The 17,605-nt window shown below is 35.8% G+C and overlaps 1 protein-coding gene and 1 long non-coding RNA gene across 2 annotated transcripts in view; both read left to right on the plus strand.

The window, feature by feature from the left end:
• The window catches only part of LOC136808480 (uncharacterized), a 209,915-nt gene that overhangs the window by 145,834 nt on the left and 46,476 nt on the right, over window positions 1-17,605 (plus strand). The window lies entirely within an intron of this gene.
• On the plus strand, window positions 15,730-17,127 carry LOC136808495 (uncharacterized). The gene is made up of 2 exons (XR_010846895.1): window positions 15,730-15,849; window positions 16,560-17,127. It is a non-coding gene; the product is annotated as an uncharacterized lncRNA (long non-coding RNA).

The raw sequence follows: 17,605 nt of genomic DNA on the forward strand, positions 1-17,605 counted from the left end.
ACCTTATTGTATGTCCCCAGTGTACCTTATTGTACGTTCCCAGTGTAGTGTACCTTATTATTGTACGTTCCAGTGTACCTTATTGTATGTTCCCCGTGAACCTTATTGTACGTTCCCAGTGTACCTTATTGTACGTTCCTCGTGTACCTTATTGTACGTTCCCCTTGTACTTTATTGTACATTCCCCTTGTACCTTATTGTACGTTCCCAGTCAACCTTATTGTATTATCCCCGTGAACCTTATTGTATGTTCCCCAGTACCTTATTGTATGTTCCCCGTGTATATACCTTATTGTACGTTCCCTGTAGGTTCCCTGTGTACTTTATTGTACGTTCCCAGTGTACCTTATTGTACGTTCCTCGTGTACCTTATTGTACGTTCCCCTTGTACTTTATTGTACGTTCCCCTTGTACTTTATTGTACATTCCCCTTGTACCTTATTGTACGTTCCCAGTGAACCTTATTGTATGTTCCCCGTGAACCTTATTGTATGTTCCCCGTGAACCTTATTGTATGTTCCCAGTGTACCTTATTGAACGTACCCTGTGGTCCTTTTTGTACGTTCCCGTAAAGTAAACTTCTTTAATGGCTCAGTATATATATGCATGGCAAACATAGCTCAAACCATCAAGCAGAGTCTCACCCTTTTAAAGTCTTTTTTTTTGGGAGATTTCAGCGAATGACCACACATTTGGCATTGATTACTGTAAAGAGATTATTTCCCATTATGAAATTTTGAATTTTTCTTTCCTTTCACATTCAGGTGCCAGGATTACAAATTCAACAAACTTTGACGACCTCTAAAGCTGACAATACAATGTAACTTGCTGGCAATGATGTAATGATAATGTTGCACATAATGAGAATATGAACAAAGATAAACATTCTTGCAATAATTGAACCAAGTATGAACTCTATTGTTCCAAGATGTGATTTAATGATCAATGATACAAATGTCATGGAGTTTAGTTTATCAAGACACAAATTTCACAAAAAAGTTTGCTGGAAAGTGTTGTAAACATTTAGCAATACTGTAACTAAATGTGACAATTTCAAGGTTGACAATTTGGTATATTATCACATGAATACTAACTAATGTAACAGATGTTATGCACTGGAAATCTAAATCTGTAAAGAAGGAGATCCATTTTTAAGTAACTTTTTATTTTTGAATGGTATAATATGGTGGTTTAGAATATTGATGACAAGGAAGTTTTTCAATGTAACTAATGTGTACAACATATTTCGATATCTCCCAAATTCATATTGCCATATTTCCATATTAGTCCCTTAGTAGACAGTCTCAAAATATTTTGGCACTTTCTTACTCAGATGAGTCTTAGAATAATATCAACTTGTAAATCTAAGATTTTATTTCCTTAATGAAGGTAAAAACCAATATTAGTTGAATAAAATAAATTTATTTTTGTGTTAAAATTGTTATAATTTACATGCAATTTTTTAACAAGTTTTTAGACTTATATCATAATATGTGAACATGTCTATGAAATAACGACAATTTTTAGCAGGTTTTTGTTTTGCATCGGATATTGCTTAATATAAAGGCTTTAATAAATCTAAGTTACTAAGTTGGGGCTTTAGGATAATCTGTGGGGTTCGACTGCGACTACAATCTATGCTCTGAGCTATTGGAGGAAATATTTAACCACATCTTTGTGGCTCTTGTTACTGTTATACATTTGGGAATCATGTAGAAGATTTCTTTTGAAAGAAACTCATTTCAATTACACTTGAAGGTTTCTGAGGGAATTTGTAAATAGTAAACTGCATACTGATACAGTCTGCTAGACATTAATATGATAATATTTGCTCTTCATCCTTGATTCTTTCTACAGTGATTAGATTGACACATGCGCAATAAAATTTCTATTATTGGTCTTCAGAGGTTGATTAAATTCTTTGAAAACTCAGCCTCTGATACTCAGGGTACTAATTCTTACTATCATCCTTGACTTCATCTTGATTATTGTAGATTTATAAATTGACAATGATTAATTTTGATAAATAGATCCAATTAATGGTTTTTGCAACGCAAACGAGCGTTATGGACAAGGCTTTGAACGGCTGATTTTAGGGGGAAGTGAAGTCGCTGAAAGAATGAAGCGCTAAAATAGTTTTTAGTTATGAAAAGGAAAAGTTAAACAAATCCATTTTCTTTTCTAACATGGCGCAAATATGATGCCAGTTTGGAAAGTTCTTTTCCAATTTAGCATAATAAAACCATGGAGGTATAAAGAAACAGGAGATGAAGCCCCCCCCAATATATGCTATTGTAACCACCCTCGCCCTACGATTAAAAAAGTTTCGATGTACGCATGCTCATAAACTCATATATCGTGCATTTTGATGAGCTCTTTTGTCCATAGGTGAAATCTTATTGGCTCAATAAGTGTTAGAAATTAGGTGAGACGAGACTCATTGTTTCTGACATCAGTGTAAGAAAATATTTGGACTAAAAAAAGGCCTGTAAACGTGGCAATACTTCATCAAATGACAAGATTTTTCCATTACTTTACACTTTACTCCAAAATTCTCCAGCGACTTTATGTCTACAAATTGAGTCTGAAATCGTGTTTGCTTATAAAGAACTTTTCACTTTCTGGCTTGAGAAAATATATTTTCAAAACAAAATTTAACGGATAACGAAATTGAACATAAACTTGTTTCGTGGACGAAAGTTTATTTAAGGTGGTCGTTAACACTTCTGAGATAGGATCATCTTTTTCGGGTCGATTTTTCAATTTTGGGTTTAAATTAAAGTTTGAACCTTGCTAAACAATATCCCGAAGTTTTATTTCATATAAAGAAGAGGAAAGTCGAAAACTTTAGGTCTTTAGACACGTACCTGAGCAGATTTTGTGGTCCGCCCCAAACGCCCACCCCGCCGCCCGTCACGAAAATCGCAATATTAGCCCTTCTGGTTCTTGGAGCGACTCCAAATTTTTACTGTCGCTACTTAGAGCCACAAAGAACATTCCCGGAAAATTTTACACCGGTACTGTTAATAGTTCAGGGTTTATGACAATCAAAACAAACCCGCCATCTTGAATCTTGTCAAATTTCAAGTGTGGATTTTTGGTAAAGGGAATGGCTGGGAAAATGGCTGTTTCATGGCTTATTTCTTGTAGTAAGTGATGGTTTGATGCTTCCTTTTTATATAAAGAGCTTCTCAAAACTCCAAGGAACATTTTTACTTGATAAACTTTCTAATTTCCTTCCCATTGGGATCAAATTTCAGCGCCACACAATGTGTGACAGGTACGTGTAATGTTTCTTCTGTTTTCTCTCTCTTTTTAGTTATTTAATTGATAATTTATTGTTTAAAACGTCCATAACTTCTTCTTGAAGCTATCCATACACATTTAGCTGGATTTTGATAGTGATATAGTTGATTTTGGTGTATTTTGGGGTTTTCGCAAAAGTGAAAGTGAAAGTGCTCTTTATTAGACTTGAGCGCAGCTTGTATTTCAATTAATAGGGATAAAAATTTGCTTTGTTACAGTGAAATGTGTTACTTTAACCAATGAAAGGGTTAGGGAATACTTTTCAATCACTTTTCACCAAATTTAAGCTTTTTCGCAAGCAAAAGTAAGGTTTACGCAATCTCAGGGTTCTGCGCGACACCATAAATTTGCTGAGACATGCAAAAGAAAATGGCTTTACTTTCTTTCTTAAGGTGAAAATTGGATCAGTGTATCAAGTTCAACTGAAATCTGTCAAAAATCCCATATTGAAAGCTTTTTTTCCTCTTTCTACAGCAAAAAATAGTTTTAAAGCCAGTTTGCGCAAAACAGCAAAACCGGGGGTTTTCAATCTTGTGGCGGAAGAATCTCAGGATTGGCTGGTCCGATTTACTTGGAATTTTGTACACAGCTTTCTCTTAGTGCAAGGGGTGTTTTGAGTGAAACAGATTTTTCAAAAAATGTTTTGTTGATTTCAAAATAAAAAAAAACAGTTTTTTGCGTTTTTACCCCCGGTTTTTGATTTTTTTAAAAAAATTTTTCACTCAAAACACAGTAGGTCAATATTGTAACATAACTGCCAAATATCAAAATCTAACTCCATCTGGTTGTTGAGATTCTTCTGCCACAAGATTTTGATATCTATTTTTAGAAATGACGTCATGACCCCCGTCTTTGAAATTTCTAACTTTTTTTTCTATTTTTAGATCAAGATAATAATGAAGTATCATCATACAAAATTTCAACAATATATCATTTATACATTTTGAGATATTTCAATTTGAATATTTTTTGACATTTTCAAAAAGTTTGTTAACGACCACCTTAATTTTCGCATATTAGAAGGCTAGAAATCTTCAATACTGATAGAAAAGATGTTCAGAGCATTTTGAAAAGTCGTATTTTGTCGGGCGAGCCTATTATTTTCTTTTGATATATTTCATAAAGGAAATCAAAAGACTTTAACGACCAATTACCGACAAATTTAACTCTCCTTTAACTCCCGAAGGGTTACATCCGCAGTTTTTATCGAATAGTGAAGCAAGGTTTGGTAAGATCTCCTACCAAAGAAATCACGCGACAACAAGCAGACGATATCCATTCGCACAAAATTAAAAAAAAATAAATTTTTGCTTTATTTTGTTTCATGGAGAAAGCTTAAAGTTGCCTATCTAGCCCTTCGGGCTTTACAGATATCTGTGATCCTACTCGCAAATGTGCCACTGAGCAAACCTTCCCAAAGTATTCAACTGACTTCGTCAATGTACTTGTTATTTAAAAATGCTTTTTCATAATGACGCCATTCTTGGTCGAAATATAAGAACAAATCAAGAAATATGCCAGCCTCATACGTCAAAAGCAGGTTTTAAATCCCTGATTAAGGCGATCTATCGTTTACAATAGGTCACTAAGAGGGAATAATTCATGAGACGGGATGAAGTTGAAAAACGCAGGTAAGCCCGGGGAGTAATACCATATTTATGCCTATAAGATTCCACTTCCTGCACTGACATTCTCATGTCTTCTCCGCTATTTTTTCTGGGACCGGCATAAGATTGAAAAGGGCTTTTTTTATAAAGGTACAGAAAATCTTGTGTCTAGTTAAAAAACTGCCTAACTCTTTGAAGCTCATTTTTTCAACTACCCGGAGTCATGTTTTTTTTCCGCCAGAAAAATTACAGGAGAATTTTGTGTGGGAAAGTGCGGAAAGTAATATCTTATTCAAAACGACGGTAGACAGCGATGGGGGTGTTTACTGCTTGCGATTGTTCAAAATGCCAGCTGGCATACAACAGTCTAATATTCTAATTTCAAGGTCAATGTCAAAAGAACTAGTTTCTCATTCGCAGTAGGTGAACTTTCAAAGGATAATGGTGTTGTGCTTTACCGTGAAAAGCACAGCTCAAAATCATATATTTACGCTGTGCCGACGAATCGAGATTCTATTCATCGCGCAATCAGCGAAGACAAAAGTTACCATGACGACCATCCAAGATCTTGGATGAGCGTCATAGTCGATATTTTTATTCCCGTCGTTGAAAACACAACTTACAAAAAGTCATCAATGCTTTGTAAAAAGAGTCAGTGATAGAGAATCATAACATAAAGTCCGTCTATTATTTCGATTCAATTAAAGTGACATTTCCATAATTAAAAGTTTAGTAATTACTGTTATACATTTGGGGATCATGTAAAAGATTTCTTTCGAAATAAACTCATTTCAACTACACTTGGAGGTTTCTGGGGAATTCGTAAATAGTAAACTGCATACTGATACAGTCTGCTAGACATTAATATGGTAATATTTGCTCTTCATCTTTGATTTTTTCTACAGTGATTAGATTGACACATGCGCGATAAAATTTCTATTATTTGTCTTCAGAGGTTACTATTTTCTTTGAAAACTTAACCTCTGATACTCAGGGTAGTTGTGCTTATAATGCTTATAGTTTCTTTGGCTACACGCATGTTTACATGTGTGTTTCTAGCAGACCAATTGGGCTTTTCCAGAAAAAAATCTTGCACCCCCTGTTGAGGAGGTCCATTTCCGTTCCAAGGGGGTAAGGTTTGAAATGCAGTGGAATTCCATAAGGGTAGACGAAAATCCGTCAAAAATAAGCGGAATTCCAAGGGGGTAATGATTGAAAATTTGTAAAAATTCGTATGATTCGTATGATCCTAAAATTGCCTGGAATTCCAAGGGGGTAGGTCACAAAAGGTTGGACCTCCTCAACAGGGGGTGCACGGTTTTTTTCTGGAAAAGCCCATTACAATGTTGGCCATAATATTTGATACAAAGGGAAATTTCCAGGCCCGGCGGAACAAACATAAAAGTGGGGAGGCTAAAGGCTAAAAATGAGATAAAATTCGCTAGGAAGTTTATAAAAATCTCATTTGCTCAAAAGTGGAGAGGCTGAAGTCTCCCCAGTCTCGCCGTTTCCACTGGGCCTGATTTCCCTGCAAAATTTAAAAAACCGCAACTTAAGATTGGAAAACAGAATGAGTAACTTGAGCAGGAGTTGAGTACCCTGAGTATCAGAGGTCCATCAGAGGTTAAGTTTTCAAAGAATATTAACCTCTGAAGACCAATAATAGAAATTTTATCGCGCATGTGTCAATATAATCACTGTAGAAAGAATCAAAGATGAAGAGCAAATATTACCTTATTAATGTCTAGCAGAGTGTATCAGTACAGTATGCAGTTTACAATTTACGAATTCCCCAGAAACCTCCAAGTGTAATCGAAGTGAGTTTCTTTCGAAAGAAATCTTTGGAAATGAGACTTTTAATTGAATCGAAATAATAGACAGACTTTATGTTATGATTCTCTATCACTGACTCTTTTTAAAAAGAGCATTGATGATATTTTTTTGTTGTGTTTTCAACGATGGGAATAAAAATATCAACTTTGAGCTTCATCCAAGGGTGCTAGGGTGCTAGGGTAAAATGGGTTACGGGGATGCGCAAATTTGGGAAAATATTTTGAAAAAACGAGTCCCACGTAATGGTTCATTTTTGGAACCTCAGCGGAGCACCCCCCTCGGTCGGCAAGAGTATATTCTGATCAAAATTGTAGATTGTAGAAATAAAATACAGTTACAAAAACATTACCAAAACGATGTTTTTCCATTGTGGATAAATTGCTAAGCTGGTGATTTTCTCAAAAAATTAATTTTATTTTTATTAATAATGAAAAAATCGATATAAGAAAATAATTTTAAGAGTTGCCAACAAAGAATACAAAAACAGTAAAAGTTTCAATAAAAGTCATTTTAAGATTTTTCTTTCAAAAAGTTCTTTAGTTCTTTAGCATGTAACGGGACTAGCATACGTCCCATATTTAGAACAACAAATCGTTTCACTCATTCCAGACCAGTACGTCGACATGCAGTGATTAGATTTCCCCTGAGGGATCACTATAAATCTACTGACACTTGGCCAGTTTGCAACTATAGGTGTGGCTTTTTCACAAATTTCTATACGATCAGGCCCATTAAAATATGCAGGACATCTGCTCTTGATTTGTTCAACAGCGACGGAACAAGAGCCACGGACGTAGTTTGTGAAACGTGTCACTCTGTAAGTACCGATTCTCCAATAACATTTAAATTGATTGTATTCGAATCTTGTTGAATCAATTACCATTGGTAACAGTAAGATGAGGAATAAGATCTTCATCATTGTCGACTTTCTTTTGCTCGGTTCTGAAAAACAAAGTTAGTAAAAGAAACCAAAAATTCGACCCAAAAAAGATGATCCTATCTCAGAAGTGTTAACGACCACCTTAATTACCATAATTGGTAACAGTAAGATGGGGAATAAGATCTTCATCATTGTCGACTCTCGTTTGCTCGGTTCAGATCTCGTACCAGATCCACTTTCACCACCGGCTGGTTTACTGAAAGACGCCCCGGGGGGGGGGGGGCTACTAGGGTTGGCGGATGAGGGGAATGTGAGGACGGGACCTCCGAAAATCGACCCTTAAAGAGATTGGTTTTGGCTGAAAAGGTGACCCTTAGATAGACTTTTTCCCAAAATTTTCTTCGATTTTTGAAAAAAGTGGTACCCTTTACGCCTTAGAGAGACTTTTTTACAATTTTTTCACTTGAAATCAAAAAAATTCGAAGACGCCAAACTCTGTAATTTGGTTCTGAAACAAATAAAATCCAAGATAAAATCATTATTCAGTAGCAAATTTTTTTTTGCCTTGTGGGCAATACAGTAGCGTAGGCAAGAGGGGCGCAAAATTTGTGTAGGAGAGCATGACACAGTAATTAACTTTTTACATTTTGAATAGATAATTACAGTGCCATAAAAATCTGCTCTCCCACCCAAACTTTGCGCCCCCCCCCCTGTCTACTCTACAACAATGATGCAAATCTTTTTGGGATTTTATTTGAAGTATCCTCCTCCTCCACTCGCTCTAGTGGATTCCCTTACATATTTTTATAGTATTTGTTTCAAAGTTTTACATAACACTTACTTTAGCCTGTAACTTTATGACAACAATTTTTTTTTCTAATGATTGCTGCTCTTTATAGCAAAACCAGCGTCGTTAATTTTTGAAATTGTGTAGTTATCCAAGAAACTCAATTGCAATAATAATTGATGATCAAGTAATTCCATAAGCGCCAATTACTAGTTTCGACACGTGCTTTTAGATGCTGCATGATATATTTGCTTATATTATTCGTACGAATTATTTTACTGTTAATTTAACTGTAGTGTTGAGGAAGACTCTTGGTCATGAGGAATGCATATACTTAAGTTGACTTAGGGAGATTCGCACCAGCACAATTTGGTGCTGTTTTTACCTGCAGCAAATTCATTTTCGCAGCATAGAGGTTATAGGAAGCACTTGCATTTTAAGATAGTTGCAAAGCCAGAATTTGTATGTCTTTCTTATAACACAGCGTATTCTTTCGGCCCACTCTTTCCGATTAAAGAATCCACTCTTCAGCACGTGCTCCAATCAAATCTCTAAACTTTTACGATAACATGACCTCTTAGCTGACACAAAAACATATTTTGGCGTTAATCTCATCAAAAGATCATTCATCTCTAAAAGGATGTACAGGCAAATGTGAACAAAATCGAACGCGTTTGCGAGTTATATGTATGAGGTCAGGTTAGCGCAGTTGTCTAACCACTGTGTTTTTAAGCGAGCGGTCCTAGCTCGACTCCCAGAGTTTCACATGTCATCTCTATACTATATATACGCAGTACACAGTGCTGATGAATGCCTATAACGACAAAATACATACACCTGTTCTGCCATCCAATCTCCTCATATAGAATAGTTGGACAGAAATTCTATAAATTTCTTCAAATATTTACAACTCGTGACCAGATCCAACTTTACGTCTATCCAGCCTTGATCGGTAAAAGAGTAACTCTAAGCAGTTTTCCCGGGGGGGGGGGGGGAATACTTAGGCAAATGGAGGGTACGGTGTGTACCACCCTTAAGGGTACCTATTTTGGGTTTCCAAAGTCCCGCTAAGGGTCGGAAAAATAGGGAAATTTCAACTTTTTACCCCCTGAAAGATCGAAATTTGGTCAAAATTAGTAAAATTTGTCCCGCTAAGGGTTGTAAAATTCTCAAAATTTTCCTTTGTTTTCTCCTTTTTAGTCCCGGTAAGGGTCCAAAGTTCGAAAGTCGGGCGGCACCCATCCCCGTCAGCTCGCAATCCTAGTATCCCCCTCCCCCGGGGAAGTTTTACACAGGCCCGACAGAAGCGGGGAGACTAGGGAAAATTTAGCCTTGCCCCTTTTGTGCAAATGAGATTTTTTTTCTCAAATTCTTAGTAGATTTCATCTCATTATGAGCCCTCAGCCTCCCCATTTTTACGTTTGTTCTACAGGAACTGTTAAATTAGTGGGACTTCATGGAGATTGCGTATATATTACAACTGTTCGTGAGACTTGCTTTAAAGGTCTCAACCATTGACCATAAAATTATCCAATGTAGTTCCTCAGCTATGGAAACGAGACTTAATGCTTGATTGATGAATTTTTAATGTTTATGTAACTGACGTTCGATTTTGGCGCGATTCTTTTGCTTTAAAGGTTTTGTTTTAAAGGTTTTGTTTTTGCTTTAAAGGTTTTGTTTTTTAAACAAGAGTGATATCGTTTGCTTACTCATCAATTTTAATTCACAAGCTTTTTCACATTGGATTGACACGGATGTGGAGCAAGATTGCACAATAAGCAAGATCTTTTGCTTATATCAACATAATATAACAATATCAAGACACTGTCCTGATATGAGATATGTGTCTGATATGACACGGAAACACTTATATAAACGTTAAATGGACGTTTTGAACGTTAAAGAAACGTTGAAACAACGTTGTATGCCAGCTAGATGGGTTCGAATAATTTCCGATCTTGTACTGAAGCTTCTCATTCTACACATTCTTTTTATAAGAACATCAAAAACTTTTAAAGCCTTCGGATGTTCTTATCATTTTGAGTTTTAACCCTATTAGCCCCAAGCTTTTTTGACTTTTGTATCCCCAGGGGGGGGGTAGAATCTACCACCCTCGATTATTTTCGATCTAGAAGAGCTATGGCCATGAAACTTGGTACAGATGTTCTCCATCATGATACAATTTTCCAGGAAGAAAAAAAAATTTGATGACGTCATGCAAAAACTGATGACGTCATCACAAAATTTCGACCTTTCGGAAAAAAGCCCAAATATATGGTTTACAAAAATGTCTATTACAGTTGAACCAATAAAGATATTTCAATTCTGTTTGAAGATTCTGAAAGGTAAAAGACTGTTCTTTAACATAATTGCCGGTTTTGCAATTTCCATGAAGAGGTTTTCTTAAAATCTATGCTGAAGATGAGTAAAATTTTCAAAATTTGATGACGTCATAAATGATGACGTCATCATTTTCAAAGATTTTCTTTAGATTTTTTGAATTTGTATTATCAATGCCTATCAAATGGATAAAGATCAGCCTTTCGAAGAGTGCACACAGTTACCCCTGTATCAACTACAAATATTCGTGACATCTTACAACGATCATTACTTATGTTCAAACTGCGTACGAATAACGAAAAACCTAAGAAATAAAGTGGGAAAAAACACTCAACATATGATGCAAAATGAACTTAAAAAGAAAGACGACGTCATACAAAAACTGAACAATGAGGTCAACACCAACACAAAAACCCGTGATTCCATCAAAAATGACCTCAAAACCTTTTTGGCAGGAAAACTACAAGAGATGGAGGAAAAGACAAGAAGCATGATAAAGGAGGAAATAAAGCACACAGCAGAAATAATGACGGAAACATCAAAGAAAACATACGCCGAGATTACCAAGAAGCAAAAAGAAGATATAAAATCTGCCGAAGAACAAAAACGGAAGGAAGAAAGTGAAAGTAGAGACATAGAATCTAGAAAACTGAATATGATCGTTCACGGGTTTCTCGAATATTCAGGCCCAGATAAGGAGAAAGAAGAAAATGGGAAAAAATATGACATATTTCGGTTCCGAGAACTCCTAGATGACATCAATGTTCCAGAAATCAATGTTACTCACCACAGATTAGAGGAACAGAAAACTAAGAATGGCCGTCCTCTGAAAGTCACCCTGCAAAGTCAACATGACAAAGATCTTATCATGAAGAATTTACACATGCTAAAAGAAACTTGTTTCTTTCAGGTAAGTATAACGGAAGATTTCACAATCAACGAACGGAAAAAGATCAAGGAGATGCACGAAGAAGCAAAGAAACTCAACAAAAACAATAACAATAAAGGATTCAACTGGTGCGTAAGAGGAAGCCCAAGAACAAAGCTACGCTTCGTTAAAAAATTACAAAACCAAACAAAAATATTTTCAAATTACAAACCAAAATGCTCTACAGAAGAAATTGTCAGTGATTGGGCATTAACAGATGATGATGAATGATTTATTTTGTAAAATAGGCAGTCGAACTCTATTAGCTTTAAAGCTAGTACAGATTTGTACACATTTTTCGACTTTAAAGAATATATACATTAACATTAACATCACGTGTCAAAATTTGAAAATGATTGAATAAATAGTTTAGAAGCTATCAGCACTTTAAAATTTTGAGTTTTAAGTGATTTTAGCTGGGTTTTATGTCATGTTTCACAATAAAGTCATAAAACCTGATCTGGACAACCTATGACCCTAAAATTTTGCACAAGTATTCTTAATAAGATTTTATTAAAAGTCAGAAAGTTTCAAGTCGTTTAAAAAATTTTTCTTTGAGATATAAACAAAAGAACTCCAGCGTGGTAGATTCTACCCCTCCCTGGGGCTAATAGGGTTAAGCCTAAAAATGTTCTTAACATGTTTATTTTTACCATATTTTGAATATTTTTGTTAATTTTCCTAGGAAATTGGCTGTTTTCGAACCCGCATAGCTTTAAAATGTTTTTAACTTGTTCTTAACATTTTGGTGATCTAAGCCTTATGTTCTTATATAGTTTGTTATTATAAAAAAAGCGTGTATGATTTTAAATCTTCGCTTCATTTGGGCATGTATAGCCTGTACCACAACTAATAAATGAATAGTTCTTTAAAAAATCGTGTTGTATAATAGCTCCTGTGGAGAATAGTTTGGTACATGCTTGTCCTGATGATTAAGCTATTGAAAAGAAAACCACGCTCCTGATCTTTATAGACATCTTGTCTAATCTACTTCTTGTTTCTTCAACCACCTACACAACATTAACTACTAAGACTGGAAGATATGGAAGTAAATCTTGAAAAAGAGTGGGTTCGGTCGGACAATTGATACCGTATCGATTTCGAGAGATTCTTAAAATTTGATGACGCTGTTAGCTATCACATAAAGAAATTGTGTGTTTGATGTGTTTGCTAATTTCCAGCTGGCACGCAACGTTGTTTCAACGTTATTATCTAACGTTCAAAACATCCATATAACGTTAGATAAACGTTGAAACAGCGCTGTGTGCGAGCTGGCATCTAGGGATGGTAGAAGAAATACTTCATTCGATCGAACAAATCAGTTTATAAGATGTCTCAACATTCTCTTCTATTAAATCAATTCTTAATAGCTCATTTACGTACATGATTTTGCTGCCCTGGTCTGGGGGGGGGGTACTAGGGCTGACGAATGAGGGGTATGTGCGGACGGGACCTCCGAAAACCGACCCTTAGAGAGACTGATTTTTGCTGAAAAGGTGACCCTTAGAGAGACTTTTTGAAATCTTTATTTCGATTTTGAAAAAAATCGTACCCTTAGAGAGGCTTTATTACAATTGTTTCTCTAGAAATCAAAAAATTTCCTAAAAATCCTGAATTTGCAACTTCCACTAACTCCACATCTATACTGTAAAGGGGAGATAGATAGTTACGTCCAGGACTGAAGTGAAAATCTTTGACGAAATACATTTGATATGGGACGGTAATATGATAACAGAGATTAAGGTAAGGCTCGGGAAATTCAATAATTGTGACTGTTTAGTATAGATACAATTTTTAAATCGGATTTTCCGTTTTCTTAGCCTGAGGGAAGGGGGCACTTTATGGGTTTTTGGTAAACTTAATTGAGCTGAAAAGCGTACTTCATTGCATTCAAGTCTAAAAAAAAATATCAGAAACTAAAGTACGTTCAAAAGTATACTAAGTCTAATTTCAAGACTGGATGGAAAATGTCCCAACTGAATTTTGCTGCGGAAAATCAAATAGATAATTTAGTATTGCTAAATATGAGAAGGAAGTAATTAAATACATCCAAGGATACGCCGTGACGTTCGAATCTTTTGGCAATCATCAGTCTTCAATTCTTGGAAACAAAAATGACCAATTATATCTATGACTCATTTCCATGTGAAAATTACCCGTTTTGTGAATCAACTTCTGAAAAGTTTCACTTCATGAGGAAGTGATTAAAGATGAGATCCTAGGATATATTAACGTCGCATTATTTTCCATTTTGTAATATTTCAGAGCTCCGTGAAAATACATTAAACGCTCTATAATTTGACGTTCTAATATTCGAGTTACTCCCTTATTCGATAAAGATCTAATTCCACTTGAAAATTGGATTAGAGAGCGTCAACTGTTGAAGCAAATGACATAAGGACATAAGTCTTGATCCGGGGGTACTAGGTTTGCGAGGTGATGAGTATGTCCGAGCAAAACATCGAAAATAGACCCTAAGAAAGAGGAAAAATTGGCGTTTTGGGACCCTTAGAGAGACTTTTCTCGAAATTTTAGTCGATTTTTACAAAATTACAACCCTTTTGAGAGAGGAAATTTCGATTTTTGTGAATTTGAACCCTTACAGAGACTTTTTTTGCTTTTTATTGGTTTTTGTACCCCTTTGAGTATCTTCCGAGAGTGCGAAAAAGGGACCCTTATGGCTCGCACGTATCCAGCGCTCATTTTGCCCAAGTTATCCCCCAAAAGAATGGTTGATAAATCTTAAAGCGCTTTACTCAAGCCAATTCCGTCATCAGATTTTTAGAAATCTCCAAACAAAGATCTGACGGAAAGGTTTATATTGTCTATATAAATAGATCTAATATCTACAGAAATTTCAAAATTCAATACGGTAGAAGCAATACTATGGTATGTTATATGCCCGGTGGGGAGGCAGTCGGATTTTGGATTGACGGTATGTGCGGGCTAAACATTGGCGTTCAAAATCGCACCCTTACAGTGCAGTGGTTTTTCTCGAAAAATACACCCTTACAGTGCAGTCTAGCTTTTTTCCCTGAAGTGATTGAAATGGGTCAAACAAAGATTTTGTTTGTGAATTTAGGTTTGAAAGGGATCCAATACGTACTTGATCCAATATTTGAAAAGAATTAGGTAAAGGGGATTGAATCCCTTAAAAAAACTTTGACTGGACAATTTCAATTTTGTTAGAATTTAAAAATTCGTACCCTTACAGTGCAGGCGGCAAAAAACCCACCCTTTACAGCGCATTTCGGATGCCTTGAAAAACACACCCTTAGTGCCCGCACATACCTGTCAGTCATTTTTCTTGGCTGCCCCCATGTAAGAAAGGAAAGAAGGACTTTCCCAATAAGTTTCTGAAATGTTCAAAGATTCTGGTATTGTGATCTAAGAACAAGAATAGTGTCTTTTGGCTGAGGGTGAGCATTATTCTTATTTTTCTTTTGTTCTAAACAATAAGCCTATTGTTCTAACTACAAAATCTTACCCTGATACTCTTATAGAAGTTGTTAGACTCATCTTTCAAGACAAGATTTGTTTTCAAAATTTAGGGTTAGTTTCGCTTCACCTACGCGTAACCAGATCCTGATCTGGATAAAGATAAATTCATCGAATAAAGATAATCTTTCACAGTAGGAAGTAATTAATGTTGGTCGTTGATCAGACGATCCTACCATCCTACTCGTTAAAATTTGGCAAACTTCAGCTCTTTATTCAACTGAGTCCTGGAAACACGTGTTGGATAGTAATTAACATAATTAGTGTAATTTCCTCCTTAAACCGAAGGCAATCGAAGGTCAAAGCAGTTTTCCTTTTGCTGCTAAGAGTCTTCGTGAAACGTTAAAATAACGTTATTTTGATGTTCATGGCGTCCAAAAACATTTTGCAACCTTAGCAACTTTATAACACTTAGTTCACTTGGCTTGACGTCAGTATTTTTTTTGCTGAAAGCGTGTTTCTCTAATCTATATAGCAATTTCGGATTTCCTAACTTTTAAACGTTTTTTGTCAATGATTCATTTATAACCCCTCCCCCGATCAACTCAAATTGAGTATAAATAGGAGTCAGATTTGACTTTTAAACCATCTTCACACAAGTTCAATCAACAACCAATCAAGATAAGAAAACTCAAGACAAGAAAAGAAGCTCGAATCAAACAAATTAAAGGTAACTTTTAAATTTTTCAACTTCTTCTTACTTTGCAACCTCTGATTATTTATTGATCCATCCTTATATAAGACCATGTTCGCACGTGTTCCGTTTCGCTCCGAAGCGAAATGAAGCCATTCTATTGGTTATATTCAAGTGTTGTCTCACTTCTAATCAATAGAATGGCCTCATTCCGTTTCGGAGCGAAACGGAACCGTCACGTGCGAACATGGTCTATAAACCAGTAGATTGAGCCTCTTTTGAGGTTTGAAAGGTTTTTTGCGCTTTGAAATACTATTAAATATTTCCCTTACAAAATGGAGGCTTTTTAAAAGATCTAGCCAGTGGGATTGAAAATAACGGACTGAAACTCAATGCGCGATAGGGATTGATATCCCGTATTTTTTATGGCTGGGGATATCAATTCTTCTGATTTCAAGTTAGAAAATTCAGTGGGGATGGGAAGAAAAATATCATATTTTGCAGTGAGGATTGGTTTTTATAATTATTTCAGCGGGGAAAAAATTGGAGGACGATTTTTTATCGGTGACCAGATTTTGGACAATTTTTCCAGTGGGTCTGTGAGAAGGGGATGTCTAAATCTACCTTAAGATTGTTTTGAGAACCTTTACTTGCTACCAAATATTGACGTGCCATAATTTTTTTTAAATCTTTTTTTTACTACCTGAATCACTTTGTGAGCCGTTTAACCTTCTTTTGTCTTTCAGAAAAATGAAGACAATCATACTCATTGCACTTCTTCCACTGTTGGCCAATGAAGCTTTTGGATTCCTCAAGTTTGGTCCCTGGAATTGTCGTAATTTGGCCTGCTTCTTGAAAGAGGGCCAGACGATCCATAGCAGAACGCTCAAAACTTGGAAATACCGCACATGTGGCTCCATTGGTGGACTCTCATGTTCGGCCGCTAACGACCGCGTTGCAAGTCGGTGCCAATCGGATTTAAACAATGCTGGTATCCAATTACAAGTTTGCAATGCAAAGAAAGCAAATGTCCCAAATTGGCCAAACAAATTGACTGTTTGGGTTACAAAAATGGGGAAGGCTGATTGTATGTCAAATAACGCCAACAACTTTTGGATGGATAAGGATCATCATGGCGTTCCAAAAAAGCGCGCCGTTTGCTGCACAAAGTACTCCCCGTTACCTTGGTTACCAGCTAAAATTTACAATCTTCCATGCTAAGGAGTTTTAATTGTAATTTTCATGTGCAATTAACATACACGAAATAGATTTAATTTGTTTTGTTTCATAACAATAATTATTCCAAAAATTTAACCCTTTAATCATCTTGCTATCTTTTTACTTGGGGAAGCATTTTGTGGGCCTCGAGGTCCTCCTTAGTATCTCAAGATTCACAAGTGCAATTCTTTGCCACGGAAAGTCAAGTGACATCTTTTTCAACCAATAAGATTTAATAATTTCGAGGGTAAAACAAATACTATGGTTTAACTCACTAAAAGATTATGTTTACTGAAAACACATAATTAATCTTTATTAAGTGTTCTGTTGTACCCTAGTTCTGACGTCATGCCGTGGCGAAAAAAAGTCTTGAAATTTTGACCAGTGGTAAATAAAGATAATCAAATATGATTTTCGAAATTTTGGCTCGGCCACCTGTCTGATTGGTACTTCACAGACCAGAATGTAAGCTTGACCAAAATCATGTACTGACTATTTGACTGAAATTTGCTCCTGAAGGCTGAATGCATTTTAGGAGGGTGAGGGCTGTAAATCTTTTCAAGTCAACCCTTTC

This window comes from Clytia hemisphaerica, unplaced genomic scaffold (genome assembly GCF_902728285.1).
Source record: "Clytia hemisphaerica strain Z4C2 unplaced genomic scaffold, Clytia hemisphaerica genome assembly, whole genome shotgun sequence".
In the NCBI taxonomy this organism is placed as follows: domain Eukaryota; kingdom Metazoa; phylum Cnidaria; class Hydrozoa; order Leptothecata; family Clytiidae; genus Clytia; species Clytia hemisphaerica.